The sequence below is a fragment of the Phyllobates terribilis genome, unplaced genomic scaffold (genome assembly GCF_046119375.1).
Source record: "Phyllobates terribilis strain yellow unplaced genomic scaffold, ASM4611937v1 Scaffold_156__1_contigs__length_4398808, whole genome shotgun sequence".
NCBI classification, from domain to species: domain Eukaryota; kingdom Metazoa; phylum Chordata; class Amphibia; order Anura; family Dendrobatidae; genus Phyllobates; species Phyllobates terribilis.
The window spans coordinates 3468772-3485227 of NW_027362916.1; the positions used below are offsets into that span (position 1 = coordinate 3468772).

The following is a 16456-nucleotide window of genomic DNA, read 5'->3' on the forward strand; positions in this document are numbered from 1 at the left end:
GTCATGGAGCATGGTCATACTGTTTGATAACATGCTGATTACATATTTGTTAATTTGCTGAGCAATGGAGGACAAACTATGCAAGTTGATTAAATGCTCAAACAATGAGTCATGAGCTCTTTCCACCTTCAACCCTGACCCTTGACCTGTGAATAATGGCTGCAAGGACAATTGTGATCTATAAAAAGGGGGTCTCTGCCTCTATTCGTTGTCATTCTACAGCATGTCAGCTTAGGGGACTACAGCCCCGGCTGGAGGAATACAGATCGGCTCCATTGACCATTGCTGAACCCTCAGAGACGTCTTGAGCCCTGGTCCATGCGGTCTTTCTAAAGACAGCCGGGCCGGCGGACAAGAGCACCCACTGATCTTCACACCGCTCATTCACACTGAACATTTAAAGAAGTGTTAAAAAAATTGTGGAATTTTTTTTTTCTTTTGTCAGTACATTTTAAAGTGAATTTTGTTCTAAAGCACAAAAACTTTCAATCGCCTGACGCCAAAAAGTTAAATATTCCTAAAAATGTATGAAAAACATCATTACACAGATGGAGAAGGTGGCAAATGGTGAATGTGAACACATGTGAAGAAAGAGGAGAGAGTGAGGCCCGATGGGGACGGTGATAATAATGTGTGTACAGCGCTGCGGAGTATGGAGGCGCCATAGAATGAAGAGGAAGAAATAATAGAGAATAACAGGGAATCTCCACAAACCTCCACCTGCAGAGCCGCCACCACATATATGGCTGCTCTGTGCGCACAGGAGCTGTGATGAGGTCACAGGAGGGGAGGAGTCAGGGGTCACATGATCAGGGGCCTCAGTGGATGCAGGACTCTGCTGTGCTGGTTGTCATGGTGCTGGATGAGCTGAAGTTTATGTGTGGGGTCAGGAGGGGTTTACAGTGTGGATGTAGCAGAGCCGTGTGTGTACGAGGTGTACGGAGCGGAGCCGCGCGTGTACGAGGTGTACGGAGCAGAGCCGCGTGTGTACGAGGCGTACGGAGCGGAGCCGCGTGTGTACGAGGTGTACGGAGCGGAGCCACGTGTGTACGAGGTGTACGGAGCAGAGCCGTGTGTGTACGAGGCGTACGGAGCAGAGCCGCGTGTGTACGAGGTGTACGGAGCGGAGCCGCGTGTGTACGAGGCGTACGGAGCAGAGCCGCGTGTGTACGAGGCGTACGGAGCAGAGCCGCGCGTGTACTAGGCGTACGGAGCAGAGCCGTGTGTGTACGAGGCGTACGGAGCGGAGCCGTGTGTGTACGAGGTGTACGGAGCGGAGCCGCGTGTGTACGAGGTGTACGGAGCGGAGCCGCGTGTGTACGAGGTGTACGGAGCAGAGCCGCGTGTGTACTAGGCGTACGGAGCAGAGCCGTGTGTGTACGAGGTGTACGGAGCGGAGCCATGTGTACGAGGTGTACTGAGCCGCGTGTGTACAGGGTGTATGGAGTGGAGGCGCGTTTGTACAAGGTGTGCAGAGCGGAGGTGCGTGTGTACAAGGTGTACAGAGCGGAGCCGCGTGTACGAGGTGTACGGAGCAGAGCCGCGTGTGTACGAGGTGTACGGAGCAGAGCCGTGTGTGTACGAGGCGTACGGAGCGGAGCCATGTGTACGAGGCGTACGGAGCGGAGCCGCGTGTGTACAGGGTGTACGGAGTGGAGGCGCGTTTGTACAAGGTGTGCAGAGCGGAGGTGCGTGTGTACAAGGTGTACAGAGCGGAGCCGCGTGTACGAGGTGTACGGAGCAGAGCCGCGTGTGTACGAGGTGTACGGAGCAGAGCCGTGTGTGTACGAGGCGTACGGAGCGGAGCCATGTGTACGAGGCGTACGGAGCGGAGCCGCGTGTGTACAGGGTGTACGGAGTGGAGGCGCGTTTGTACAAGGTGTGCAGAGCGGAGGTGCGTGTGTACAAGGTGTACAGAGCGGAGCCGTGTGTGTACAAGGTGTACGGAGCGGAGCCGTGTGTGTACGAGGTGTACGGAGCGGAGCCGCGTGGGTACAAAGTGTGCGGAGCGGAGGTGCGTGTGTACGAGGTGTACGGAGCGGAGCCGTGTGTACGAGGTATACGGAGCAGAGCCGCGTGTATACGAGGTATACAGAGCAGAGCCGTTTGTGTATGAGGCATACGGAGCGGAGCCGCGTGTGCAAGAGGCGTACGGAGCGGAGCTGTGTGTGCATACCTGGATGGGGGGCCATATATATCAATATGGGAATCATATATGTCTGGATAGGGACATATATATATATCAGGATGGGGGATATTAGTATAGAATTGGGGTACATTAACCCTATAACAGTGTCAGCAGCAGACCTCCCCCATAACAGGGCATCATATGGTATATCTCAGAGGCACACAGACAATTAATGGATGACTCCACATATGTTCCTTTGCCGGATGATCCAACTAATAAATATAAAAATCAACTCCGTACATTTTTGAGAAAAAGGTTGAAAAATACTGGCACTATGTACTCAAAGTGCAAAAATCCTTAACCTCACCTCCTGGCAGTCCGATAATCTCGGGGATTGGTTCTGTAATGGAACCACTGTCAAAATATCTCGACTGGCTGCTGAGACCATTGTTAACAAATGTTCCATCATATCTAAAAGAATCTGGTGAATTCCTGAAGACTTTCTATGACATTGAATGGCAGGAGGATTTTATTTTAACATCGATAGATGTAGAAAGCCTTTGTACAAGAATTCCCCAAAAAACGGCAATTGAATGTATATTAAAACCCCTCTCTGACATTGTCAGCAGTAGTACGTCCCTGTGTCCTGAGCCTATTGGACTACTACCATTACGCACAATGTGATCACTCCCGCACACAAGCTGTGCAGGGAGATCGCCGCCGGTGCTATGTGCCAGGAGCGGTGCCACCCCGCTCCTGGCACATTAACCCCCGAAATGCTGCGATTGAAGCCGATCACGGCATTCCAGGAGCAAGGGAAGGTAAGCAAGCCCCTCTTATCTTCTCTCAGGCATCTCGCGCTGTCTGTGCTGGGTCCCGGTAGTTGCTATGGGGACCTGATGTCGTCATGACGACATCCGGGTCACCAGGCATCAGGAACGTACTTTGATCATGCGCACAGCTCAATCAAAGTAACTTCTGCATGCAGGCTGAAAGCCTGTATAGCATAAAGATGCAGGTGCTGCATCTCTATGTTATACTAGTGATCAGCCTGCAAAAAAGTGAAAGTCCCATAGTGGGATAAAGTGTAAAAGTAAAAGAAAGTGTCAAAAAGTGGGAAAAAAAGAAGTAAAAAAATTGTAAAAAAAAAAAATATATATATACAGTACAGACCAAAAGTTTGGACATTCCTTCTCATTTAAAGATTTTCCTGTATTTTCATGACTATGAAAATTGTACATTCACACTGAAGGCATCAAAACTATGAATTAACACATGTGGAATTATATACTTAACAAAAAAGTGTGAAACAACTGAAAATATGTCTTATATTCTAGGTTCTTCAAAGTAGCCACCTTTTGCTTTGATGACTGCTTTGCACACTCTTGGCATTCTCTTGATGAGCTTCAAGAGGTAGTCACCGGAAATGGTCTTCCAACAATCTTGAAGGAGTTCCCAGAGACGCTTAGCACTTGTTGGCCCTTTTGCCTTCACTCTGCGGTCCAGCTCACCCCAAACCATCTCGATTGGGTTCAGGTCTGGTGACTGTGGAGGCCAGGTCATCTGGTGTAGCACCCCATCACTCTCCTTCTTGGTCAAATAGTCCTTGCACAGCCTGGAGGTGTGTTTGGGGTCATTGTCCTGTTGAAAAATAAATGATGGTCCAACTAAACGCAAACCGGATGGAATAGCATGCCACCGCAAGATGCTGTGGTAGCCATGCTGGTTCAGTATGCCTTCAATTTTGAATAAATCCCCAACAGTGTCACCAGCAAAGCACCCCCACACCATCACACCTCCTCCTCCATGCTTCACGGTGGGAACCAGGCATGTAGAGTCCATCCGTCCACCTTTTCTGCGTCGCAAAAAGACACGGTGGTTGGAACCAAAGATCTCAAATTTGGACTCATCAGACCAAAGCACAGATTTCCACTGGTCTAACATCCAATCCTTGTGTTCTTTAGCCCAAACAAGTCTCTTCTGCTTGTTGCCTGTCCTTAACAGTGGTTTCCTAGCAGCTATTTTACCATGAAGGCTTGCTGCACAAAGTCTCCTCGTAACAGTTGTTGTAGAGATGTGTCTGCTGCTAGAACTCTGTGTGTCATTGACCTGGTCTCTAATCTGAGCTGCTGTTAACCTGCGATTTCTGAGGCTGGTGACTCGGATAAACTTATCCTCAGAAGCAGAGGTGACTCTTGTTCTTCCTTTCCTGGGGTGGTCCTCATGTGAGCCAGTTTCTTTGTAGCGCTTGATGGATTTTGCAACTGCACTTGGGGACACTTTCAAAGTTTTCCCAATTTTTCGCACTGACTGACCTTCATTTCTTAAAGTAATGATGGCCACTGGTTTTTCTTTACATATCTGCTTTTTTCTTGCCATAATACAAATTCTAACAGTCTATTCAGTAGGACTATCAGCTGTGTATCCACCAGACTTCTGCACAACACAACTAATGGTCCCAACCCCATTTATAAGGCAAGAAATCCCACTTATTAAACCTGACAGGGCACACCTGTGAAGTGCATACCATTTCCGGTGACTACCTCTTGAAGCTCATCAAGAGAATGCCAAGAGTGTGCAAAGCAGTCATCAAAGCAAAAGGTGGCTACTTTAAAGAACCTAGAATATAAGACATATTTTCAGTTGTTTCACACTTTTTTGTTAAGTATATAATTCCACATGTGTTAATTCATAGTTTTGATGCCTTCAGTATGAATGTACAATTTTCAAAGTCATGAAAATACAGAAAAATCTTTAAATGAGAAGGTGTGTCCAAACTTTTGGTCTGTACTGTATATATAAAGAAAAAATAATCAAAAAAATATATATATATATACACACTGCACCCTTAAATTAAATATTATTATGAAAAAAAACAAAAACAACAATAAAAGTACACATATTTGGAATCGCCGTGTCCGGAACAACCTGAGCTATAAAATTGTCCCACAAGTTAACCCCTTTAGTAAACACGGGAAAAAAAATAAAAATAAACGAAGCAAAAACAATGCGTTATCATCATTCCGCCAAACAAAAAATAGAATAACGCGCGATAAAAAGACAAATGTAAATAATCCCACAAAAAAATCCCACAAAAAAACAAGTTGCCATACAGCTTCATCAGCTGAAAAATAAAAAAGTTATAGCTCTCAGAATAAAGCGATGCAAAAAAAAAATTTTTTTTTCTATATAATTATGTAAAGGCGCCAAAACATAAAAAAATATACAGTACAGACCAAAAGTTTGGACACACCTTCTCATTTAAAGATTTTTCTGTATTTTCATGACTATGAAAATTGTACATTCACACTGAAGGCATCAAAATTATGAATTAACACATGTGGAATTATATACTTAACAAAAAATTGTGAAACAACTGAAAATATGTCTTATATTCTAGGTTCTTCAAAGTAGCCACCTTTTGCTTTGATGACTGCTTTGCACACTCTTGGCATTCTCTTGATGAGCTTCAAGAGGTAGTCACCGGAAATGGTCTTCCAACAATCTTGAAGGAGTTCCCAGAGATGCTTAGCACTTGTTGGCCCTTTTGCCTTCACTCTGCGGTCCAGCTCACCCCAAACCATCTCGATTGGGTTCAGGTCTGGTGACTGTGGAGGCCAGGTCATCTGGCGTAACATCCCATCACTCTCCTTCTTGGTCAAATAGCCCTTACACAGCCTGAATGTGTGTTTGGGATCATTGTCCTGTTGAAAAATAAATGATGGTCCAACTAAACGCAAACCGGATGGATTAGCATGCCGCTGCAAGATGCTGTGGTAGCCATGCTCGTTCAGTATGCCTTCATTTTTGAGTAAATCCCCAACAGTGTCACCAGCAAAGCACCCCCACACCGTCACACCTCCTCCTCCATGCTTCACGGTGGGAACCAGGCATGTAGAGTCCATCTGTTCATCTTTTCTGCGTCGCACAAAGACACAGTGGTTGGAACCAAAGATCTCAAATTTGGACTCATCAGACCAAAGCACAGATTTCCACTGGTCCATTCCTTGTGTTCTTTAGCCCAAACAAGTCTCTTCTGCTTGTTGCCTGTCCTTAGCAATGGTTTCCTAGCAGCTATTTTACCATGAAGGCCTGCTGCACAAAGTCTCCTCTTAACAGCTGTTGAAGAGATGTGTCTGCTGCTAGAACTCTGTGTGGCATTGACCTGGTCTCTAATCCGAGCTGCTGTTAACCTGTGATTTCTGAGGCTGGTGACTCGGATAAACTTATCCTCAGAAGCAGAAGTGACTCTTGGTCTTCCTTTCCTGGGGCGGTCCTCATGTGAGCAAGTTTCTTTGTAGCGCTTGATGGTTTTTGCAACTGCACTTGGGGACACTTTCAAAGTTTTCCCAATTTTTCGCACTGACTGACCTTCATTTCTTAAAGTAATGATGGCCACTCGTTTTTCTTTACTTAGCTGCCTTTTTCTTGCTATAATACAAATTCTAACAGTCTATTCAGTAGGACTATCAGCTGTGTATCCACCAGACTTCTGCACAACACAACTGATGGTCTCAACACCATTTATAAGGCAAGAAATCCCACTTATTAAACCTGACAGGGCACACCTTTGAAGTGAAAACCATTTCCGGTGACTACTTCTTGAAGCACATCAAGAGAATGCCAAGAGTGTGCAAAGCAGTCATCAAAGCAAAAGGTGGCTACTTTGAAGAACCTAGAATATAAGACATATTTTCAGTTGTTTCACACTTTTTTGTTAAGTATATAATTCCACATATGTTAATTCATAGTTTTGATGCCTTCAGTGTGAATGTACAATTTTCGTAGTCATGAAAATACAGAAAAATCTTTAAATGAGAAGGTGTGTCCAAACTTTTGGTCTGTACTGTATATAAATGTAGTATCGCTGTAAATGTACTGACCCAAAGAATAAAGCTGTCTTATCAATCTTACCACACGCAGAACGGCATAAAAAAAAAATCCTGAATTGTTGGTTTTTGTTTATTCTGCCTCCAAAAAATCGTAATAGAAAGTGATCAAAAATGGTCATTTAATAAAAACGTCAACTCGTCCCACACAAAACAAGCCCTTACATGACTGTCAGCCGAAATATGGAAAAATAGTTGCAAAAACTAGTCTTTGCAAAAAAAACGTCATTTAGTGTGTGACCACTGACAAACATGAAAACCCGATATGAATCTGGTATCGCTGTAATCGCACCGACCCGTAAAATAAAGTCGTCTAATTACTTAGATGACTAAATACCGCACGAGGAACAGCATAAAAAATAAACTTTAGGGTTGTACTAGGGTAAAGCTTATATTAGGGTTGGAGTTGTATTAGGGTTGTGTTGGGGTTGGGATTTTTTCAGAAGAAAAAAAATGACGATATGGCGACTAGTGTTGTGCACAGGTGCTCGCTACTTGAGTTTGAATCAGGTGCTCGGGTATGCCCCGAGTATGGTGGGTGCTCGAGTGAGATGCTCTGCCTCATATGTTTCGCAGCTGTTATACAACCAAAAAAACACGGGGGATTGCCTGCCATGCACGAGTGATCCCTGCATGTTTTTTTTGGGTGTCTAATAACCGTGAAACATGCGGAGCGAGGACTGGAGCATGTCACTTGAGCACCCGCGATACATGGTGCATACCCGAGTACCCAATGCAAACTCAAGTAGCGAGCACTTGCACTCAAGACTAATGACAACTAATTCAATATGATGACCTAATGTTTTCAAATTCTGTGTCGTACCTCTGGGTTCAAAATATTCACTATACCCCTTAATAAAATCCATGAGGGTGTAGTTTCCAAAATGGGGTCACTTTTGGGGGGTTTCCACTGTTTAGGCGCATCAGTGGCTCCCCAAACACGACATGGCGCCCGCTCTTGATTTCAGCCAATTTTGTGTTCAAAAAGTCATAGTGCTCCTTCCCTTCTGAACCCTGCCGAGTGCCCAAACAGTGTATTTTCCCCACATATGGAGTATCGGCATACTCAGGAGAAATTGCACAACAGTGTTTGGGGTCCATTTTCTCCTCTTACCCTTGTAAAAATAAAAAATTTGGGGCTAAAATATCATTTTTGTGGAAAAAGTTAGATTTTTTTATTTTCATGGCTTTACGTTATAAACTTCTGTGAAGCACCTGGGGGTTCAGGGTGCTCACCACACATCTAGAGAAGTTCCCTGAGGTGTCTAGCTTCAGTTGTTTAGGCACATCAGGGACTCCCAGAACGCGACATGGCGTCTGCTAATTATTCAACCAAATATTACATTCAAAAAGTCAAATGGCGCTCCTTCCCTACCGAACCCTGCTGTGTGCCCAAACAGTGTTTTTTCCCCACATATGGGGTATCTGCGTGCTCAGGAGAAATTGCACAACAAACGTTGGGGTGCATTTTTTCCGGTTACCGTTGCGAAAATAAAAAAAAAATTTGAGGTCTAAAGTAAAATTTTTGTGAAAAAAAAGTTATATGTTCATATTTCTCCCACATTCCAAAAACTCCTGTGAGGCACCTGAAGGGTTAATAAATGTCTTGAATGTGGTTTCGAGCACCTTGAGGGGTGCAGTTTTTAGAATGGTTGCACTTTTGGGTATTTTCTGTCATAAAAGCCCCTTAAAGTCGCTTCAAATGTGATGTGGTCCCTAAAAAAATCGTTTTGTAAATTTTGTTGGAAAAATGAGAAATTATAACTTATAACTTCCTAACAAAAAAAAGTAGACAGTATAAAGTAGACATGTGGGAAATGTTATTTATTAACTATTTTGTGTGATATATCTCTCTGATTTAAGGCCATGATAATTCAAATTTTTGAAAATTGCAAAAATTTTCGCCAAATTTCCTATTTTTTCACAAATAAAGCAAGTCATATCGAAGAAATTTTACCACAATCATGAAGTACAATATGTCACGAAAAAACATTCTCAGAACCAGGGGGATCCGTTGAAGCGTTCCAGAGTAATTACCTCATAAAGGGACAGTGGTCAGAATTGTAAAAATTGGCCTGGTCATTAACGTGCAAACCACCCTCGGGGGTAAAGGGGTTAAATAATGCAGGTGAAAATTAGGACTAAAATGACTTTGTAGGTGAAGCTTTGGGTTTTGTTTTATCCCATAACACTTTTAAATTTCAGGACAAGTGGTTCCTTCAGCAGGCTGCAACTGCAATGGGTACCCCTGTGGCATGTGTTTTTGCCAATTATTCTTGGCTTTTTTTGAAGATAAATATGTCACCACTACCTCAAACCCATCCATGCATATCTCCAGTATGTAGATGATGTGTTTATTGGATGGGCGGGCACTAGTTTGCAGGTTTTTTTTCTTTTGTTCCTTATCTGAATTACTGTTCAAAATATGAAATTTACTGCAAATTGTGGGGGAACTCAGAATATTTCAATGTCAAAATAAACATACAGGAAGGAAAAATAGTTACAGAAATGTATAAAAACAACACTGTAACAAATTTGCTGTTACATTATAACTGTGCACATCCACAGCACACAAAGAGATGGCTCCTTACAGTCAATTCCTGAGATTAAGAAAGATCAATAACAATGATGACACATTTTCCAGACAAGCAAATGAACTCAAAAATAAATTTTCTTAGTCGAGGTTATCCATTACCCCTACTAAATGAACAGACAGAGTCAGTAAAAAAAAATCAAAAAGATTTATTAAAACAGAAAGATAAGAAAAAGCAGCGTACCGTAGAGAGGTTAACTTTAACTGTCAAACACAAAGCAATGGATAAGATGATCCATACAGCTATAAGACAAAACGGACACCTGATAGAAAGTGACAAAGACCTAAACGAGAAAGCCAATACTAAACCCCTATCTTCATGTAGAAGTAGTAAATTGGGAGATTTAATAGTCAGAAACAGAACTGAACACAATACAGTTAACTGGCTAGAGACACTTCAGATGCGGCAGCTGCTCGTTCTGCCACCTGCAGATCACAGATAAAAGCTTCCGCTTAGGACCATTAACCTCACATGTGAAGGACTTTGTGTCATGTAGAACTAAGCATGTGTGGTATACGTCATCTCCCCATGTAAATTCTATAAGAAAGGTAAAACTATAAGACCTCTGTTTATCTGATCTAGAGAACATTATCGCTCTATAATTGCTGGAAAGGGAGCTCCTCCACTTAGACGACACATGCATAATTATCATAATGCTGATCCGAACAAAGTGTTTTGCAGGAATAGAAAAGGTCAAGTTCCCTCCACAATTTAGAAATCATCATGTGTTATTATTAAAACAAGAAGCAAGGTGGATTCTTACTTCTGCAGCCCAGGGTACTTTGCGACTAAATGACAGATTGGATGGGCAACACGGCAACACGGTGACTCAGTGGTTAGCACTGCAGCCTTGCAGCGCTGGGGTCCTGGGTTCAAATCCCACCAAGGACAACATCTGCAAGGAGTTTGTATGTTCTCCCTGTGTTTGGGTGGGTTTCCTCCCACACTCCAGAGACATACTGGCAGGGAATTTAGATTGACAGCACCAATGGAATTAATAGTGGTATATAAGTGAGTGAAATAAATAAAAATAAATGTCCGTGTTTTTTGTAATTATCTTTTAACATGTTTTTAAATTGCACAATGTTTTGCATGCACTGATAATGACAACTATTCTGCACCTGTTTTTTTACAAAAGGAATCAGTGGCTACGGCATTGTTAGCTGAACCCATTGAAGCACAGCTGCGTGAAACGGCTGTGATTCTCCCTCATTCCCCTGCACACTCCCTGTCCTCCACTCAGTTAGATCCTGCTCCAATGTACTGGAAATAAAGGACTCTTGAATTGCATACCTGGTGAGTGCCGCTTTTCTTCAATTTTGTTGGATGCATTAAATAAGGCCAATGGCACCTCAACCCGAGTAAAGGAATGGGTCAGAGAGTAATTAATAGGACCCCTAACACATCCCCCCGCCTAGGTTGGTCAGGTATCACGTTCTGATGACCACTTCCATTAAAATTGTTACCTTTTTCCCCAAAAAATACCAGCAGAAATTAAATATGTGGTGTGCTTTAGGGCTGAGGCTTAATAGTGATTGCAATTTCAGAGTTAGAGTCACTGGGTTACCATGACAGAGAGGGGCCAGAAGACTGCGGTGTCTGGTTTCATGTACTTCTGCACTGGTTAAAAGTACTTCACCATCATATTCAAAAGTGCAGGTTTTTTCCTTGCTAGCAGTGCAAGGGTTAATCTGTTTAGTTGAAGCTGCTGGAGCTTTCCTACCTGGATTGTCTCAGCTGTTCAGTGTTGGCCACTCCCCTCTGCTATATAAGCTCACCTCTGACACTTAGGTAATGCCAGTGTTAGTTCTTACTGCCTGGTTCTGGAGTTGGCAGTAGTAGTGGACAACTCCTTTAAGAAGATACAATTTTCAGTTAAAACATTTCCAACATTCTGAACATGAAAAAGGCTTCTCCCCTGTGTGACTTCTCTGATGTTTATTAAAAGTTGATTCCTTGTAAAACATTTCCCACATTAATTACATGAAAAAGGCTTCTCCACTGTGTGGGTTCTCTGGTGACTAAGAAGGCATGTTTTCTTCACAAAACATTTTCCACATTATGAACATGAAAATGGCTTCTGCCCTGTGTGAATTCTCTGGTGTCTATTAAGATGCGCTTTCAGTTTAAAACATTTTCCACATTCTGAACAGGAAAATGCTTTCTCCCCTGTGTGGGTTCTCTGGTGCCTAACAAGATTTGATTTATGGTTAAAACATTTACCACATTCTGAACATGAAAAAGGCTTCTCCCCTGTGTGAATTATTTGTTGACTTAAAAGATATGATTTGTTCACAAAACTTTTTCCACATTCTAAACAGGAAAATGGTTTCTCCCCTGTGTGAGTTATTTGGTGTCTATTAAGATGTGCTTTCAGGTTAAAACATTTTCCACAATCTGAACAGGAAAAAGGCTTCTCCCCTGTGTGAAGTCTCTGGTGTGTAACAAGACTTGATTTATGGTTAAAATATTTCCCACATTCTGAACAGGAAAAAGGCTTCTCCCCTGTGTGAGTTCTCTCGTGCTTAACCAAATCTGATTTCTGGTTAAAACATCTCCCACACTTGGAAAATACAAACCTATTCTCTGTCGTGTTAATTTTTTGATGTTTAAGAATAGACTTTTTGAGGGGAAAACTATTTCCATATTCTGAATGTGAAAATGGCTTCTTTGCTTTAGGAGCAGTTTGTTCTTTAATTCTTATTTTGTGACTTTGATTTTCCGTAGTAGTCGATAATGAATCAGAAGACAGGACCTGTTTCATAGGATCAGATGACAGATCTTTGCTGTGAAGGGATGATGGTTTATCTGTAGTAATAGCATTCACTTCAGTTGTATCCTGTGGGATCTCAAGATCATCTGATTTAAAAATTGAAGGTGTCAGCTGTCCCTCTGATCTCCTGGTACAGTCATCTGCCAAGAATAAAACCAATTATTATTTTAGAATAAAATATCCTTGAATTTTATATTTTTGAACATTTCTACTTAAACTGTCTGTAAAAATGGTAAGTTATGTAAAATACTGAATTATTCATCAAGACAATGACAGATCACAGTCTAATAGAAAACCTCATAGGATGAACCAGTAGAGCGTGGTGTTCAACTGTTTGTTCATTCTGCCTCCCAAATATGGAATAAAAAGCCACCAAACAATGTTATGTAGGAGAAAATTATACCAATAAAAACTTCTACTCATTTCACAAAAAACAAGTCCCCACTCAGGTCCATCATCTGTCAATGGAAAAACAAAGGTTTCTACACCATTATTGGCTCAAAGGCTCTTGAAAAGTAACATAGCTTCCATAACCTAATCCAGCAATATCCACTCGCCCAAATTGAAATTTCCCCCTCGCTTCTGAGCCTTGCAGTGCACCCAAACCACATTTAGCATCCATGTATTTGACATTACTATAGTGAGAAGAACCCACTTAATTTACGTTATGTGTCTCCTGAAGCACAATCTGGGCACTATGTGTTGGGTAATAAAATGATATATTTCCAATTTTCTTTCTCCAACATCCACCGTGTGCTAATTTCCGGAAAGTGCCTGTGGAATCAAAATAGTCACTACTCCTATAGATTATTTCACTGAGGGTTATAATTTCCAAAATAGAGTCACTTTATGGGGATTTCTACTGCTCTGGTTTTCAGCAATTTTGTTATTTTAGGGCTTCTGCAAAAGGTGGGTCCCATTTTCTCTGGGATCTGCTCCTGCGACATCTGCTTCTCTCACCAGATGCCTTATTCATCCTGCAGGCGGCGCTGGTAATGGAGGAGACATAAGAACCAGAAGCTCTGGGTGATGCAGGTTCTGTCCAGCCCTTGGCTCTGACCCGGCTACATGACTATTCTTCTTCCTATCTCACATCAAAGAACAGCAGGTAACACCGTGGCCCAAGCCTAGGGGTGCAAGTCCAGATCCATGTAGAGGGGTAAAAGGGTGATGGGCAAGGCAATCCCTATTTTGGACACTAACTAGTGCAGTCAAAAATTGCGAGTATAGACAATGACACATCTATTGAAATGATCAAAGTCAACAGTCTTCATCAGTAAATAGTAACTAGTGGAGAAACCTCTCTGGGGTAATTAGAGCATGGGGCTCAGTGGCTGTTAGCAATCTAAAGTATCGTAAGGGCATTTGGAAGAGGAAATGTAGACCTTTTTCTTTTTTAAAGACTACCAGGGAGTTACAGACTCACATAAGTGAGGCCGATCCCACCACAATCAAACCATCACACAGAATTAACCTGTAAAAAAAGATATGGAATAAAAAAATGTTACATCCCCAACAAAATCTTATGTATGGGGGGGAGAACGCCAACACTAAACCGGAGTTGCACTCATTTATGGTGGACCATTGGAGCTACTATGAGCCCTGACCAGAAGAAAAGAGAAAGTATTAGCGCCCCCATTTTAAAAGAGATCGTGCAGTAATCCGAATTCCTTTAGGATTGAAAACATAATGGAATTTATGACGTGGAGTGAATCCATGAAACCAGGGCTCGAGCCACCACATCTCCTGCAGGCGTGAATAAATGTATATTACAGCCATCAGCCACGCACAGCTTAGAGATATATCATGGCACAGTTGTAATGTTTTTTATGTAGTTTATCACAATCTGGTTTGAAGTTAGTTGGTTTTAAAAGAAATTGTAAAGTCAGGATAAAGGGAAAGTCTGTTGTTATTGTACAGAAATTCACACTTGGCCTCACTGCACATTTAATGTTGTCGATCATAAATGTGAAGTTGGGCCAGAAAGACTGGACCTGGTCTTGTAGGGACCATATGAGCACATTCAGCAGCACAGAAGGGAGAGAAGGTAGATTCATCCAATAAGATATCAGGATTCTAGGAAGCCAACAGAGGGTAGGTGGATCCTGCAGGTTGTAAATTCTATTGAAAAAGGGCTTTCAATGCCCAAAATCATTTGAACAGTTTTGGGTGGAAGAGAATGTTTTGGTCTAGAGGCAAAATGGTGATCACACGATTGTGATACGACCGGTCTACACCACTGATAAAGCAGCCACAGCCGGTGACTGAGAAGAATCTGTGACTTCTGTGCATTTAGTGGTTACTACTCACCTGGGAGGTTATCTGTAGGAATCATCTCTTTACACCGCTCATCACCCCTCTCATATGTCTCTGTAGTATTAATATGGGTCAGATATTCACCCTGAAACAAATATTGTAAAAGTCACAGACAGATGGAGAAGTCACATCTATGATCAGCTCTAATCCTTCCATCTCCACCATTCTCATTACACAAGTATAAAACATAATAATGGTGGATAAAACAAGACTGAGCACAAGACCTTCACAGCAGTCTACACATCATAGGGGAGATCTCATGACACCTTCTCTCCATCTACCTGATGATCCTGAGGAACATTGGGATCTTCTTGTTTACAGTCCTGTGGAAGAAGAGGACGGGGACATCTCTCTGGTGTTGTCCTCTTACTGGATAGATCTGGAGGAAACACATACAGGGACTGAATTTATTCTTTACATACAGATAATTATAGGCTGTGTGTATTTAGTCCTGTCTATTACCTGGTGATATGAGGGACCTTGGAACCTCCATCTTGACGTCCTTGTACAGATATTTGTGTTCTTCTAAATACTCCCACTCCTCCAAGGAGAAATAGACAGCGACATCTTGACACCTTATAGGAACCTGACACACACAATGATACCGTCATCCCCCCAATCCCTTCATAGCGTTACTGTATAATGTCCCAGCAGTGTCACCTCTCCAGTCAGCAGCTCAATCATCTTGTAGGTGAGTTCTAGGATCTTCTGGTCATTGATGTCCTCATGTATCAAGGGTTGAGGTGGAGGCCCCGTGATTGGGCTCAGGGGTCTTTCCCATCCCTCAGACACAGGGTCCTGACAGTGCTCACTAGAGGTCTTCTTCACTACTGTGTAATCCTGGTTATGGAGACACACATTAATAAATCTCACTCCAGACATTTCCAGAGTCCTCACCTCTTGAGTTCTGTCCATCTGTTATTCCCATAGATAAGAATGAAGTAATGTGACGTCATCAGAATCTCTCACCTCTCCAGTAAGCCGGAAGAGGATCTCTAGGGTGAGGTGTAATATCCTCTCCGCCATCTTGACTCTGTCCATATCCATCTTTGATGGGAGAATACTGGAGATAATAAGGGGAAACATATGAGATTTATTATTTTACAGTATTTAGTTTTCTGCTTTACATCTAGTAATAAAACCTATATATATTAGGTCACAGACAACAAGCAGTTTCTTCCTTGGAGTCTGCAGCTGAACACGTTTCTCATAAACTCATCTTCCATAAAGCTAATTTTCGTCTCATTTACAGACACTGGAATCAGCATTAGCAATACTGCAGGAGATATTCATTACATGTGACATAAGAAATAACTACTTCATAATGAGGACGACATCTTCATCTTCTTCTATGGCTCTAGAAACATATTTGGCCAGAGTCCGTCACTGACTACATCTCCACCGGTCGTCTATATGAATGTTTCCCGTCTTCCCCGGACTGTAATCTTCTATCACGTTACATCTCATGTCTATTTCACACACAGAAGTTTGAGGCTTTTATATATAATTTCACAAGCCCCTACATATAATAAACTTGCACCCTTGAGTGCTTTTCATGTGGCACTAAATGGTGTTTACCCTAATAAATAAATGATAAAAAAAAAAACCACGTGGGGTCCCCCCCTATTTTTCATAACCAGGCAAGGTGAAGCAGACAGCTGCGGGCTGATATCAGGCTCAGAAGGATCCTGGTTATTGACCCTTTCCAGCCTGAAAATACACGCTTTGCCCACCTCTTCTCTATTGCCCTGGTGCG

The 16456-nt window shown here is 42.5% G+C and overlaps 1 long non-coding RNA gene across 1 annotated transcript; it reads right to left on the minus strand.

Moving 5' to 3' along the window:
- Positions 1–14712: 14712 nt before the first annotated feature.
- Positions 14713–15523, minus strand: LOC141206978 (uncharacterized). Its single transcript, XR_012277445.1, has 3 exons — positions 15163–15523; positions 14982–15079; positions 14713–14785 (listed from the first exon to the last, which is right to left on the minus strand). It is a non-coding gene; the product is annotated as an uncharacterized lncRNA (long non-coding RNA).
- Positions 15524–16456: the final 933 nt, after the last annotated feature.